Genomic DNA, 15,771 nt, shown 5'->3' with positions numbered 1-15,771 from the left:
AATAATCAAATGCAATTGGAAACTTGTTTGTTATCAATTTTATTCTTCATAAAATGCTCTTAATAGTATAAAATATAAGATGCAACCATCAGAATCAAATTTTGTGAATTTTATACGAGGTATGTCAAAAAAGATGAATTTCGCTCAAGAGTAAAGTATCCTTATATTAAACAATATCGAAAAATGTTTTATAAAAAGTTGTACGGAATTAAAAGTTATGTTTGAATATGCAATTACATTCTTCTAATTGAAATATTGTGAACTGTAAAGGTACTTTACTCTTGGACGAAATTCATATTTTTTAACATACCTCGTATAGAATTGATAAAAGTTTATATATTATGATTGCATCTTAGATTTTAGACCATATAAAGCTTTTTGTAACAAATAACTTTTTTCGTAAAATTAATAATAAAATACTTATAGGTATTTGTAATAAAATGATGTTGGGTATAAGTAATTTAAAAAAAATTGCATTTTTTTTTCAATTAGAATGATGTAATAAAATTAATGAGTCCCAAAACATAGTTTTTTTAATTCATAATAACTTTTCATAATAACATTTTCGATGTTGTGAAATCTAAAGGTACTTTACATACAATTTTTTTGACATACCTCGTATAACATAGACTATGCAGAGCATTGTATAAAGAATATATTTTTTTTTCGTAAAATTGATAAGAAAAAAGTTTCCTACATGTTTCCAAGTTACGCAGACATACTGTACCTATATATAAAAGCTCAATTTTTTTAAATTTTCCAATTAACGTCACATTCGGATTCAGCATAATTAAAAACAAAATAGAAACATTTTTGATCAAGGTAAAGTGATGAATTCACCGATATTTCTAAAATATAAAAAGAGCTTTTATTGTTTAAACAATGAATAAACAATTAACGGCTAAATCAGCGAGAAGAACTTTTTCTTCTTCTTCTTCTTCTTTTATATAGGCAGTACTGCCTGTTTTTCTTCAACGGTGCCTTTCATTCTGCCCCTAAGTTGTCATTCCATCTTTTCCTTGGGCGTCCTATACTTCTCCTGCCTAACGGTGACTTGTCCCTGGCTATTCTTACTATCCTTGATTCAGACATCCTGCTTATGTGCTCATTCCACTCTTCTTTTCTGTTCTTTACCCAGGTATTTATATTGTCTACTCCACATATGCGTCTGATTTCCTCACTTCTTATCCTATCCTGTAGTCCTTTTCCAGCAATCCTTCTTAAGATCTTCATTTCGTTGGTTTCCAGATGTCTTCGTGTTTTGCTTGTATCTGGTCTTGTTTCGGCCGTGTAAGTCATAACTGGCCTAATAACTGACTTATATATTCGGGCCTTTGTTTCCAATCTTAGGTGTTTGTTTTTCCAAATTGTGTCGTTTAGGCATCCGGCCGTTCTACTGGCTTTAATTATTTGGTCTTTTACCTCTTCTTCGATATTGTTGTCGGCTGATAGATTAATTCCCAGATATTTGAAAGTCATTACTTGTTGTATAATTTGATTGTCTAACTCCAATTTGCATCTTATTGGTTCTTTGGCAATTACTAAGCTTTTTGTTTTTTGGACTGACATTTTCATATTCATTTCTTTTGCGTTAATGTTGAACTCGTGCAATAATCTTTGTAGGTCGTCTTCGCACTCTGCTACTAACACGGTGTCATCAGCGTAACAGAGTATTTTTATCTCTCTATTGCCCATTTTGTACCCTCTTTTTTTCTTCACTTGTTTTATTATTGCATCCAATATTATGTTAAACAGTAGAGGGCTTAGTGAATCTCCTTGAACTTTTGAAGAACTTTTTAATATAGCATATTTATAAATCACCAAAAAAGGTTTTAAAAAAATATACGCTTGTTAATAGAAAATATAGAAGTTAATAGAAAAGAAATACGAAGCACTCGATTACAATACAAATGAACTAGTGGTGGCCGACACCAGTTGCTCAGTCTAATAGGGTCCATATAACATGATGCCCCGGCTTGGCGCCACCAGACCCGGTTACCCGGCTGGTGGACTGGTTCGGCCACCAGATCGACAATTTCTGGTGGCGCAACCAGTTGCCGTAGTCTAATAGGTCCCATTTACTTAAATGCCCCGTGACGTCATGAGTCACTGGTGGAGCAACTTGGTGGCCTAATATAATAGCGGCCTAACACTTCAGTTTTTTTTATATAACCCGCCACACAACCACGAGATTCTCCAGTCCAGCGCGCTTGAGAGAAAAGAAGCAAGTATCAACTAAGGCAACATAACATTTAAGTTTACATTACATACAAACAAACAATAATCAAATAATTGATAGGGTGCCATTGTTAATTATTTTAATAGCATTATGCGATCATGCGAATGTGTGGCATACTTACAGTCACTGTTAGTGATAATCATTGGATCGAACTGGAAGTCGATTCTTACCTGAAAAAGAAAAAATTGGTTAAGTTTTTTGTTGACATAAACGTATAGCATATGTATGTAATATCAGTCTGAAATTTTGAAAAATTGAAAGGTATTTAATATATTCCAGTTGGTGTGTGTTGACGGAATTAATAAAAAATAAGTGTAACAACGAACAGTAATATATTTATTTATTTTGGGTAAACAAGCGGTGCTTTGCTTATATCTCGAAAGAGGGTTGTTTGTTAGCGAGAGCAAGGGTGTGTCTGCATCGTTCGCATGCTGTGTAGAGACTGACTTGCCGGACCACCAACTATTATGTCAAGTTTTGCGGTTTTGCGATAATGGCCAGAAGGGCAATAAATTACTGCAGCTGCATTTTAAAAGACGAGAACCGTTTTGTATTTTAAGAAGTTGACATGAAGAGTTGGCAATCTGGCATCGTAATCAATTAGTGTTTCCTTGAAAAAAAAACATTAATTTTATACAATCTGTTTAGGGATACATTTTCGTTTCTCGAAATCAACGGCCCTTGTTGGCATATGGTTTGTGTATTACATGTGAATTTTAAATGACTAATGTTGTTTCGTTTTGAGAAAAGTTATTAAAAATTAAGAAAATAAAATTAGCAAAAATAGTAATTAAAGCGTATCGCTATAAATATTTATTTATTTGTTTCACGGACTTATTTATCTCCAGGTCTTCTGCACTGTTTCCATGCCAATGACCATGTATTGCGTTTTATCATAATTTATTTTCAAACCCCAACCCCAGCTCTCAAATTCCTGTTATAGCTTTTTCAGCATGTAGACGATGTCGTTTTTGTCTTCTGCTAAAATTATTTGATCATCAGCAAACACAAGGCTTAATTTTTACTCCCATGTATCCACATTTCTTCTTCCAGTTTGCTTCGTGTTTTATCCATTATAAGATTTTAAAAAATAGGGTCGGTGACAAGCAGCATCCTTGTCGAAGTCCTTTATCGACTTTACAACAGTTTTGAGTAGTTTTGTCCGACTTAATTCATCACTCATTGCCTTTGTAAAGTGATTTGACGTGATCTTCCATTGCTTTCCACAAGTTGTTGACTGGGACACAGTGGCGTGCGGTGACTTTTTCGAAAGGGGAAGCGATTCAATAAGGATATAAAAATATTTTCTTAAGGGTCGAGGGTCAAGCCACTTCCCACCTGATAACACTCTGATGCGCAGGGGCTCTCTATCAGCAAAGTACTTATGTGAGACGTCCTGGGTACAAGAACTCACACACTAAATCCGTGACGCGTGAATGAGTGAGGCACTCAATTCCCGCTATTTCTAGTGACTAGTGACCTATCATTGATCTGTATTGCTAGCTCTGGCCTTGAGTCCTCGCGCCGGGCTTGGTTTTCTAAAGAAGAATCCTATTTAAAAAAAAAATTATACTCCGAGGCATTTTCCACAACACACAACTTTCACTAAAATGACACTTATTTATACTCGAGGTCTATTCTCCTATCAACTTCTGATAATTGTTGAATGCAGTATTTTTCAATGGATAATAGGGCTAACTTTCAAAGTCTGTCTTCGCTTGTTGAATTTCTTTTAAACTTTTAATTTGAAACTTTTAATGCATCTTAATACTGCAAAACTTCGTTCAACTGATGCACTTGTGGCTGGGATAGTTAGTAGTACTAATTTACACAACTTGACCACTTCACACAGTGACTTGTTTAAACCAGTAGTTATAAAGAAATCCCAGATTTCTGGGTATTTCTTTATGATTAATGTCAGTTGTTTCATAAATGACACTTAACTGAGAATGCAAAGCTGGGATATCAAAAAATTTTCATTATTTAATCGTAGTGAAATAAATTCCTCTGTTTGGTGAATTATAATTAGAAATATTAAGATTATATATAATTCTACAAATTTTAAATCGTTAAAATTTTGAAATCTATAATTCATTTGTTGTAGAATATTATCAAAAGGTCTCTTTGTTTCCTCTGTTTTCTCTGTCTCTCTGTCTCCGAAATTATCAATCTTCATTATTTTTCTTTCATGTTCAAACCCCATATGTTCAGTTTTATCCCAAATATTTTTAAACTGCTCTCGTTTTTTTAATTATCGTATTAATAAAATCATCAATTTGTCTTATACAAAATGCAATACCATTTGATTTCTGTAAAATGTCAAATAAAAGATCAGTACAAGGAAAATTCTCTGCAAAACATTTAAATCGAAATATTCTTTAAGCGAATGTATGTAATACCTATAAGGCTACGGCTCCGCGGGCGAGAAATTGACGCTAGCAGTAGCAGTAAAATGAAGAGTGATAAATGAAATCAACAGCGATAATACTGGGCGGCTCCACGATGCTGTAAACTATCGCTCAAGATCGGTAAAAGACGAGTCGTCAAGGTCATGTCGTAGATGGATAAGTCCAGACCTATTTTTACAGTAATTTACAGGGGCGGAGGTAAATTGAGTCCCATAAATATATATCTAAATTAAGAAGGGTCAAAATATTTAGATGGTCAAATTGAATCCCGGGATTAATCCTTCTAATTACCTTTTAATAGCTTTTAATTTGTAAGTATTTTATTGGTTATGCATTTATGATAATCAAATATAAAATGTAGTACATACAGTGCGCTCGAATAAGTGTTACCCCCTTATTAACTTATTTATTTTTAGCACATAAGCAAAACACTGGGACAGGTCGATTTTTAAAATAATCATAGTATATTATAGCATCAATGTTTCGAACTTTACGCGATGCCTCTTCAGGTGACAGGCATAACTTTGATTTTTTTAAATGGGAAAGTACATCATGTGACACCTCATTTAAAAGCTTTTGAAATACTGATTACAAAAATGGATAACCTATAGCCCATTATTTACCAAACACCCTGTATACCTATTATCTACTTTTTAGTAGATTTGGCAAATATGCAAATTGGATATTTTCTATACAAAACAACGCAAAAATGTAAAATTTTGCATATTTTACAAAAGTGTGCCCATATAACTTTGATGTATATTGACATTTCAGTTGTAACTATAGATACTCATTAAATAAATCAACAAATAGCTCAAAATTCTCAATATTTAATTTTGTTTTAAAATCTCAAGATATTATAGTTTTGTCCTTGAATATAAGGGTAGAAAACCTACCAGTTTATACCTAAATTTTATATAGGGATTGTCACTTCTAAAAATTCCTTTTGTTGTAAGATTAACACGTGCCGTTGCAATTGTTAAAAAAATAGTGCATCCATCGCAGGCCCTTTATCGCCGACCCTGCATGGAACCACTACAAACCAAGATGCGGCCAGATGCGGCGCTATGCATGTTGTAAATTGCCGTTCTCGTGGAGCCAAGATTTTACAGCTGTGCTGCTGCCGTAATTTTCCCGCTACTGCTAGCGTCAATTTCTCGCCCGTGGAGCCGTACGCTTAGCAGCAGTAACAGTCGGAGCATCTCACTTTCGGGAAGGCGATAGGACGATCGCTTCCAGGGTACCAAAATTCGCGCGACTAGTGAGTGCGGTCATTGAACCCTGACCAATTTTTAAACGGGACAACTGCATGACAAGCGGCGATTTTGAGAGGCGCTTCTGTCAGAAGTGGACCGAATAGTTAAATTGTGTGCATATTGAGTTCGTTCGTACGCGATTATTTTTTAATATTTTTCAATGCCTATTGCCTATGTAATATGTAGATTACTTGGATTAGGAAAAAATGTTTGATTATTAAATATTAATTAATAATATATTTTCTTATATCGACGTATAAATAGGGAAGAGGTGCTTCGCCCGCTTCCATGGACCGCACGCCTCTGCTGGGACACCTATCATAGGCTTTTCGAAGGTTCACGAATACAATGTGCAATTCAGTGTTGGATGTTATTGTTTTTTCTATAAGCTGTTTTAAAGAAAATATATTACGGGTACACGAGCGTCCGGAACGAAAACCACTCCGTTCTTTTGTTCTTTTTAGTTGATTTTCATAATTAGCGTGGTTTTTATAAATTCATTGTTTTTTCTAAATAAAATTGTCCGTTTCCGGTCAATCAGGTTCTTGAAATAAACTGCGATTACTGGTATTCTCATCATAATCGTTTTACTTCAACACACCTACATACGAACCCATTGGTTCAAAAAGTGCCGGCCTTTATATGGCAGAATGTGCTATTAATATACAAGACTTTTTTATTGGATGCTAGACATGAGTCATAGTTCAAGTCGCTATCTAATTTGTTTAACAAATAATGCGCTGTTTCTAATTGACATTATGGTCGGAATAGATCTCGCGGATTTATGAGATCATGCTAAATGACTGCATCGGTTGTTTCGATTATTTAACATAATATTTGCTTTCCGAAGAGGGCTATAATTATTATTATTGCAATTTGTTTAATTGATAAATCTCTGTGAGATCAACTAAGCGTGACCTACTAACAGAGACGAACTCGTTTTTAAAATTACATACTACAATATTTGTAATCTGGTAAGAAGTTAAGAAGTATTCAATGGCGGATTCAGGGAGGAGGCTATGGCCCTATAATTTAAAAAAAAAACATAAATGTAAATGTAAATATTTGCAGACTGAGCTAGACAAATAAAAATACTTTAATAACGACAAGTTTTGAATGTCTCTATGGCACTCAAAAGTGTGTGAAAAGTGCCTTATAACACACCATGTTAACCCCAATTTTTAAAAATTTTCTCCCGTACCCCCGGTATCCCTCCCAAAAAAGTTCATGGCCCCTCCCGAAAATCTGTCCTGGACCCGCCCTTGCAGGGTACTGAAGAGTTTTTTCGACAGGTAATACCTATAAGAGCAAATTGTAACTATTTCCTGCGTAGGATCTGGCGGCCATTTTTATTTATACACAATTAAATGTAAAAAATGGCATTTTTCACTGTTTTTTTCAAATCAATGGAAAACAAACATTTTTTTAGTACAAATATCTTTGAGATTATGGAAAAAGCTTTAAAATGACGTATTACAAAGTTTGATATACTCATTTATTGTTAATGTAATTGCGAAAAAAGGTTGGACGTATTTGTATAACAAGGGAGGAAAGTGCTACTTTTCTTCCCGAGAATGAAGTTTACTGCCCGACGCGTAGCGGAGGGCAGTAATCATTCAAGGGAGGAAAAGGCACTTTACTCCCATGTTATACATATGGTTTTTCCACCTTCCTCAAATAACAAGTCATTTTTTCATTTTTACTTAATTTATTTATGTAAGTAACCAACAAAATTTATTAGAACTAAAACTAACAAGTAGGTACAATATAACTGTCAACTGTCAAATATAAGTCAAATTTATTAATGTAAACATTGTTAAATCAAAATAACAATTTACTGTTTTTTACCATTCCGCAAAATACAGGGTGTTTTATAAATAAACGTTAAAATATATAGATACTTACGTAATAGAAAATATTGTACAGGGCGTCAATAAGTTATATTTCATGAATGAAATACCATGACGTCACTTTTACTTTTCCTCCCTAGGGAGGAAAAGTACAACTTTGCTCCCTACAATCAGGTCCGGAAAAGTATACTTTCTGTAGAGGTAGGTGGAAAAATTATTTTCGCAATAACTATTGTAAAAATTAGTGTACAGCTTTGAAATTTTTGTCAAATAAGGGTTCTTTGGTGCTTAATATGTCATAAAAATTTCAAAGCGATTCATTCGATTGTTTAAATTTTATTCAAATTGTTTATCCCAGAGATCATTTTTTTTTTGCAATAACATAAGTCAGAAAAAAATGACGTTAGAACCATTCCACAGGTGTCAAATGAAAGAGCATAAGCTATATTTTCAACTTGGTTTAAAAAAAAGTGAATAAAAAATGCATTTATTAGTAATAAATAATTATGCAAAAGTATCGTAAATCTTTCCTTATAAACTTTTTATTTTGTTATATAAGAAATTATATATATTTATTACAATTTTTTATCAATTATGATATAAATAACATTACTTGGTAGTTGATCAGGGTAAAAAAGTTAATTTTTTTGGAAAAAGTTATTCAAAAAGTATATAATGAAAAATTGACGATACTTTTGCATAATTATTTATTACTAATAAATGCATTTTTTATTCACTTTTTTAAACCATGTTGAAAATGTAGCTCATGCTCTTTCATTTGACACCTGTGGAATGGTTCTAACGTCATTTTTTTCTGACTTATGTTATTGCAAAAAAATGCTCTCTGGGATAAACAATTTGAATAAAATTTAAACAATTGAATGAATCGCTTTGAAATTTTTATCACATATTAAGCACCAAAGAACCCTCATTTGACAAAAATTTCAAATCTGTACACTAATTTTTACAACAGTTATTGCGAAAATAATTTTTTTTACAATTCTGACCATTTTTTACCATTATATTAACAATAAATGAGTATATCAAACTTTGTAATACGTCATTTTAAAGCTTTTTCTATAATCTCGAAGATATTTGTACTAAAAAAAATTATAAGTTTCACTATTTTCCGTTGATTTGAAAAAAAGGGAAAATGCCATTTTTTGACAGTTAATTGTTTATAAATAAAAATGGCCGCCAAATCCTACGCAGGAAATAGTTACAATATGTTCCTATGGGTATTACCTGTCGAAAAAACGCTTCAGTACCCTGGCTGCTGAAGTGTCACGAACATGGTATATTTTTGTCTTATTACCCTGGCCTAAGATGGGAGGACCAGGTCATGAGCCAAATTGTAACGAAAGCCAATTTATACAACAAACTTTGGCAATGCACAAGAAGAATGCGGAGTGATTCACGACAATAAGCAAATCAGAGAGCTCTAAGTAAGAGCGGCAAACGTTCCATCAGGAATAAAAGGTCTTGATGATGATGACATGTCATCAAATACATGCATTAAAAAAATGCATTTTCTGCCTAATACTATGTCTCAATAAAACAATTAAACAAAATACATTAAAAAAAAAACAATTTCCAGCCTATTTTCTTGTCATGTCGATGTATAATTCATTAAATTACCTACACACTGACAGAAAAATAAATTCGATTCAAAAAACTCTCCATCAAACTTAATTCATTAATCTTAATTCGCTGGGAATTTTTTGTGACTTCTGCAACAACGAATTATTTAGGCAGTTTAAGCTTTATTAACTTTTTTCTTGGCCGTAATTATTCTGACATTATCCTCAAATAGTGGTATTATCGTTGCAAACCTATAAAAAGTTGCATTTAACCTCGGCAAATATACACAGTGGACCGCGACGACGTCTTTTGTTAGCAGAAGTATTCATTTGAACAATGTACAGCATTTCTTTTGTTCTTTCTTTTGTTTTTGTGATGTAACAATGCGCTGGGGACACGAAATTTAGTCGTTTATTAATTATCCGAAATGGGTTTAAGTAGGTCATGACATGATACACCCAGATTATAGATTTGAATATTAGATATGATATTGTTTTACGACGATTTTGAAAACTGTCTTTTTTGTATCAATTCGTTATTAGTAGAAATCGGAGAATTATTATGCGTTTAAAATTGGTAAACTATGCATTAAATGCAATGGGTAGTTATTTTTTCTTAAAACCTTTGTTAGCAAGTTTATTTCTTCTCGAAATGCCTTTTCATCAGAACAGGCATCGTACAGAAAATATGAAGCACATAATATCTCTATCACCCACTACACATATTGCACAAAATAATCAGACCTTGCTGTACCTATCACAGAGCATAAGAAACATCCATCTCATATCTTTTCAGCCAAAGCAGGCATGTGGCCTACAACCATCGTAGGTAAAGTACATTAAAACCTCCATACTTGTCGACTGTGAACATAACCTCAATAACAACAATTATAGGGCATTCCAAAACTTTGACGTTTATCACACCGCTGGGAGTCAAACTGTCACTTTTTTACTTGTATATTCCAAACAATTGTTGATGATTTGTTGTTGATTTTGTGTAGTTTTTAGTTATAGAAGTTCTTGAACGACTTTATTTAGTTTAAAGCTGTGAATAAATAAACATGAGTGAATATTTTCGAAATTGGTATACAATACAGATGTTGCAGGTACAAGTGTGGTACAAGCAACAGATTGGCAAAATAAATAATATAGATTCATTATTCATTTTTCCTCAAGAAGTCTGAATTAACCTACAGTGGAGAAAGTTTTCCAAACGTAAGTAACATGGACATAGTTAGTTATTTAGCATTGTTGTAGGACATTTTATAGCATTTAACCATTATTTTTCTCTCTCAGATAATAACTTATTTAGTTCAGTTTTATGCTTAAAATGTAGCAATGATGGTAACCGATAAAACTGATTTCGATTACTTCGCATTCGACACTTCGATACAACAGAAATGAAGCATATTATCTTTTTAAATTAATTCTTTTAGTGAAAATGTTCAATTAATCCTTGTATAAAACAAAATTACAAAGAAACGTAACTAAATTGATCTAAAACACATTAAGAACTAACACAATAACATTTATGTTCCCCTCCCAGCCGCCATATTGATTAATTTTGACAGTATGTTGGAATGCCCTATTGGTGGTTGTACAAACCAATTTACAAAAAAATTAATTTAATTTCTTTTGATAACGATTTCCGGAAAGGAAATCGAACAGTATTTTTAGGTATGTATATGTAATTAAGTATTTTTTAGAAAAAATATGAAATTATTGTCATTACAACCTAACTAACTAGTTAACTGATTAACTAACCTAACTAAGTTGGTTAACGACTATGTTAACTAACTGTTAACAAGTCAACAGTTTTAGAACCCAACCATTAAATGGGGTATTTTAAAACTTCGATATAAACGAAACCGAATTCTGCTATGCTTATGTTCCGATGGTGGGTTACGGAATAAATTAAAAATAAGTGTAAACAACGAACAGTAATATTTATTTTACTTTTGGTTAAAAAGCGTGCTTATTAATCTCGTAAGAGGGTTGTTTATTGTTTGAGGGCAGCGAAGGGGCGTCTGAACTGCCTGCCTGCCGTGACGATACTGAAGAGACCACAACACGGTCATCATGTTTGCGGTTTTACAATATGGCTAGAAAAGGCAATAAATTACTACATCTGGCGTTTTAAAAGCTCAGAACCTTTCTGTAGTTTTAAGAAACGTCTTCGAATGCATTTTCAAAGTGTGTTATTGACATAAGGTCTGATAAGGTAATTAATTTATGGGGAATTCAGTTTGTTAAACTGAACACACCAAAAACATATGGTTAGGGATACATTTCGTTTCGTAAAACTTCTTAGCATCTGGTTTGTATATTAAATGTGAATTTTATGACCGTTTTGAGAAAAGTTATCAAAAAATAAAATTATCAAAAATTGTAATTAAAGCGTGTCGCCACACTTATATTGTTTAGAGTTTAGATATACATATTAAATATCTACTACCTTGGTTTTATGATGTCACTTAAGGGTTAAATACTCTATTAGCTATTATGGTTTCTACTTCAGAGACCTCGTGTCTCTCAGATAACACAGAAGGTTAATTCATTGTCAATTCGGGTGTCGAACAGTGTCACCAAAACCTGCAGCACTAAAAATAACAGGGACGACTCGCAGAAACAATCAAATTTGCATTATTTACAAATTTAAAAGAGGTGTCGAAAACGTGTTTGATGATTTATTTAAGAAACCTTCTCGCTTTCAGGCCAAATTTAACACGTAAGCCAGTCCTTGAACTTGGCCCCACGAATCTAGTTTTATAATAATATCTCCAGATTAACAACTAAGGACGTCATTAAATAAATAAATACTTATTTTTAACGGTTGGTATGCTATAAGCTTAACATATTATTGTTTTGGAGCATAAGCACAAGTGACACTGTTGAGAAGATATATGGGAAAGGAGCGATGACAGATAAATGACAACTGGCAGGTAAGGCTTGCTAGTCCATGAGGAATCTGTCAAAAAACAGACAATAATGGACATTTTCCATAGGTATCTATTATTTTGCTGCAATCACTTCAGGGTGCATATTGTATCAATAATCATGATATTATGCGCATCATGATATAATGCGCAGTAGCCAACCTTGTGCTTAATTGTTTATTTAATACAGTCGAAACCACTTATTGGGGTAGCCTTCGTGCCAAGTAGGTGTACCGAAATAAGTGTACCGAATAAAGGTACTATGTCAATATGTATACGGTTTAGGTCTTTTTATGTCAATAATAGAGTTAACTATTACTTACTTATTAAAAAACCAAATTACTTTATACAGGGTGATTGATTAGTGGGGTAAAACTCCGTAGATCCGCTATAGTAATAGATATCAATAAAAGTTAATAACAAAAATTGTAGCTAACTTTGAGCTAACTATTAAAATTAATTAGAATGTTACAGGGTGTTCGATAATATAGTGGCAGACCAAACTTATGTTTTTTTTTTAAATAGAACACCCTGCATTTTATTTTATATTCGAAATCTTCTTAATGTCTAAATTACAAAAATATAAAGGTTTGTTATGTTATACATGTTTGTTATGTTATAATTACAAAGTTATAATTGTTATAATTACAGTGTTATAATTATGTTATATTTACAAAGTTATAACCAATTTTATATAAAAATTGTAAAAAGTTCAACTCACTGTATAAATAAAAATAAGCACAAAAGCAATGGATTATTGATGCCATATTTTTTTATTTATTGGCAAAATTTTAAAAAATGATTGATATTGCTAATTTTCTTTATATCGAATACAGGGTGAGTAAAAACGCAAGTATGTACATTATTTTCTCAGTAATTTTAAATGGAAAACCCTGTATTTTATATCACTATCGAAAAGTACTTACCATTACCGTACTTTAAATTTTTATATAACATTCCCTATGTCTAAATTTACCAGTTTTCGAGATATTTTCATTTTTCCATGGAGCAGTAACGTGGCCACCCAGATTGCCAGAATTTAATAAACTTAACCGATTTTTTTGGGGTTACTTTAAAAATGAAGGTTATAAAAAGCCTCCAACAAAAGAGATGAGATGTTAATTTACAAATGCTCCGTAGTGTAATGGCCGTTTTTAGGCATGCAAAAATGTGTTAGGAGGTCATTTTGAACAACTTACGTAATTAAATATTTAAAATATTTTATTAAAAGTAGCTTTTAATTTTTTCAAAAAGTTTGTATTTTGTATGTTTTTTTTTGTAAAATTTTTTACTGATAAATTATTTTCGTTCTTTATAGGTATTTGTTACATTTACATACAAAAGTAGTTTTTAATTGTTTTCACAAAATCTTGTATTTTGTGTTTGTGTTTTTTTTTTGTAAAATTTATAACTAATAAATTATTTTTCTTTCTTATTTGTTACACTTACATACAAAAGTAGTTTTTAATTGTTTCAAAAATGTTGTATGTTGTGGTTGTGTTTTTTTTTTTGTAAAATTTATTACTAATAAATTATATTTCTTTCTTTATTTGTTACATTGTTACATTTATTACCAGATTGATAATCAGTAATTGTAAATTGTCAGTTTTAGACAATTCATTCATGGCTATTTTAAAATTTGGAAAGATTTAGAACCGTCATTAATAATTTGCTCTGAGAAATGAAAATATCTCGAAAACTAATAAATTTAGACATAGGGAATGTTATATAAAAATTAAAGTACGGTAATGGTACTTTTCGATAATGATATAAAATACAGGATGTGTCATTTAAAATTACTGAGAAAATAATGTACTTGCGTTTTGACTCACCCTGTATTCAATATAAAGAAAATTAGCAATATCAATCATTTATGAAAATTTTGACAATAAATAAAAAATATGGCATCAATATCAATACCTAATCCATTGCATTTGTGCTTATTTTTATTTATACAGTGAGTTGAACTTTTTACGATTTTCATATAAAATTGGTAATAACTTTGTAAATACCAAGTATAACACAACAAACCTTTATATTTTTGTTATAGAGAAATTGAGAAGATTTCGAATATAAAATAAAATACAGGGTGTTCCATTAAAAAAAACATAAGTTTCCTTCTAATTAATTTTGAAATGTGAATGAAGCTCAAAGTTGGCTACAATTTTTGTTATTCGTCGTGGTAACCCATAGGTTTGTTCTAGCAAACAGTCAAACTAGTCAGAAACCGTCAGCAAACAGTTGGTCAGTGAAAGAACATAATACAGTCACCAGTGCTATCCCCTCTACTCGCGCTGGTTCACTATTCGCTGATGGTTTCAAACCGTTTGCAACTGATGCTAGAACAAACCTAATATTGAAAGTTTGGTTTGGACAACCTTGTCAAATAATTAATTTGTGTATTTTCACTTCTAAATAAAAATTGATATAACTCTATTTTTTGTGGCTTTGTTCCAAACGTACGGCCCTAGAAAAAATATTGTTCCTAACTCATGCGGAAAGTGTCTTCCCCGCACTCGACTGCTTGCCCGAACTCCGCTATCGCGTCGTTCGGGCCAACGGCAGTCTCGTGCGTGAAAGTATCACTTTCCGCACTAGTTAGGAAAATAACTATTATTTTATTTGGAGCAGTATTTTATTTTCCAGCGGTGTGAAGAATGATTCCGTAGTTAATGTAAAAACCAAATACAGTGATATAAGACAAAGTCATATTGAAAATGAAGGAGAATTAACAATGGTATGACATACCGCATGTAAGAGTCTACGTCCTGAAACATCCACGTCAGTAGTTAAGAGTTAAAGCGAATGAGGAACAAACATGGGGAAACTATAAACAAAAAGGAAAATCGTATATTAGGTACCTAATCCTGGAAATTACATAGTGCATTTTAAACTTTATTAGCTATGAAATTTTATGAGATCATATTCTTGTCTTTAGTCATTTCTTTCCTTAATTAGGATTTTATCGTTTTCTTTAATTAGGCGTTTATCGTTTTCTGAATGAATTAGTAAACTCGTAGGCATAATTCACATTCTAAACAACTGCTAAAATTTGTGCAATAAAAAAGAATGTAATCTATTTTCTCCCTTGGAAGATATGTACTTGAAATATTCATCATAAATAAAGGGTGATTCATAAAAATTTATGAGTCTCCTGGCATATGGATGACAATTTCCTGTCGGTCGCCTACTTTGATACCTCAAAATCGTTATTTAACTTTTATAAATACATACACGGAATTGAGTTTAGTTGAATAGATTCCAAAAATACAGGAAACTAACGGAGTTGATTGTCCTATAGGAAAATGAGAGTGAATTTCATTTAGATTTTCGACGTAACTTACGCATAATGCGAAGGATTCTATTAGTTCTCACTAATTAGTAAAAAGTTGGCTTGCTAATTAAGAAGAAGAGTTCTGGTAATAATTGGTTAACTAATTTTAGAACGGAAATTTAACGATTTTTCCACTTCAAATAAAGATTTGTTGACAGATGCGTCATT

The 15,771-nt window shown here is 32.0% G+C and overlaps 1 protein-coding gene and 1 long non-coding RNA gene across 3 annotated transcripts in view; both read right to left on the bottom strand.

Moving 5' to 3' along the window:
• LOC126884774 (protein held out wings) overlaps positions 1 to 15,771 on the bottom strand; it is a 383,705-nt gene that overhangs the window by 191,238 nt on the left and 176,696 nt on the right. The window lies entirely within an intron of this gene.
• LOC126884778 (uncharacterized) overlaps positions 1 to 15,771 on the bottom strand; it is a 92,034-nt gene that overhangs the window by 39,937 nt on the left and 36,326 nt on the right. Inside the window, exon 2 of the long non-coding RNA XR_007698150.1 lies at positions 2,361 to 2,409. This is a non-coding gene — a long non-coding RNA (uncharacterized LOC126884778). The remainder of the gene's footprint in view (positions 1 to 2,360; positions 2,410 to 15,771) is intronic.

This window comes from Diabrotica virgifera, chromosome 5 (assembly GCF_917563875.1).
Source record: "Diabrotica virgifera virgifera chromosome 5, PGI_DIABVI_V3a".
NCBI classification, from domain to species: Eukaryota; Metazoa; Arthropoda; class Insecta; order Coleoptera; family Chrysomelidae; genus Diabrotica; species Diabrotica virgifera.
Note: the sequence above shows the minus strand (reverse complement) of the source record. Positions and strands in the feature narration are given on the sequence as shown.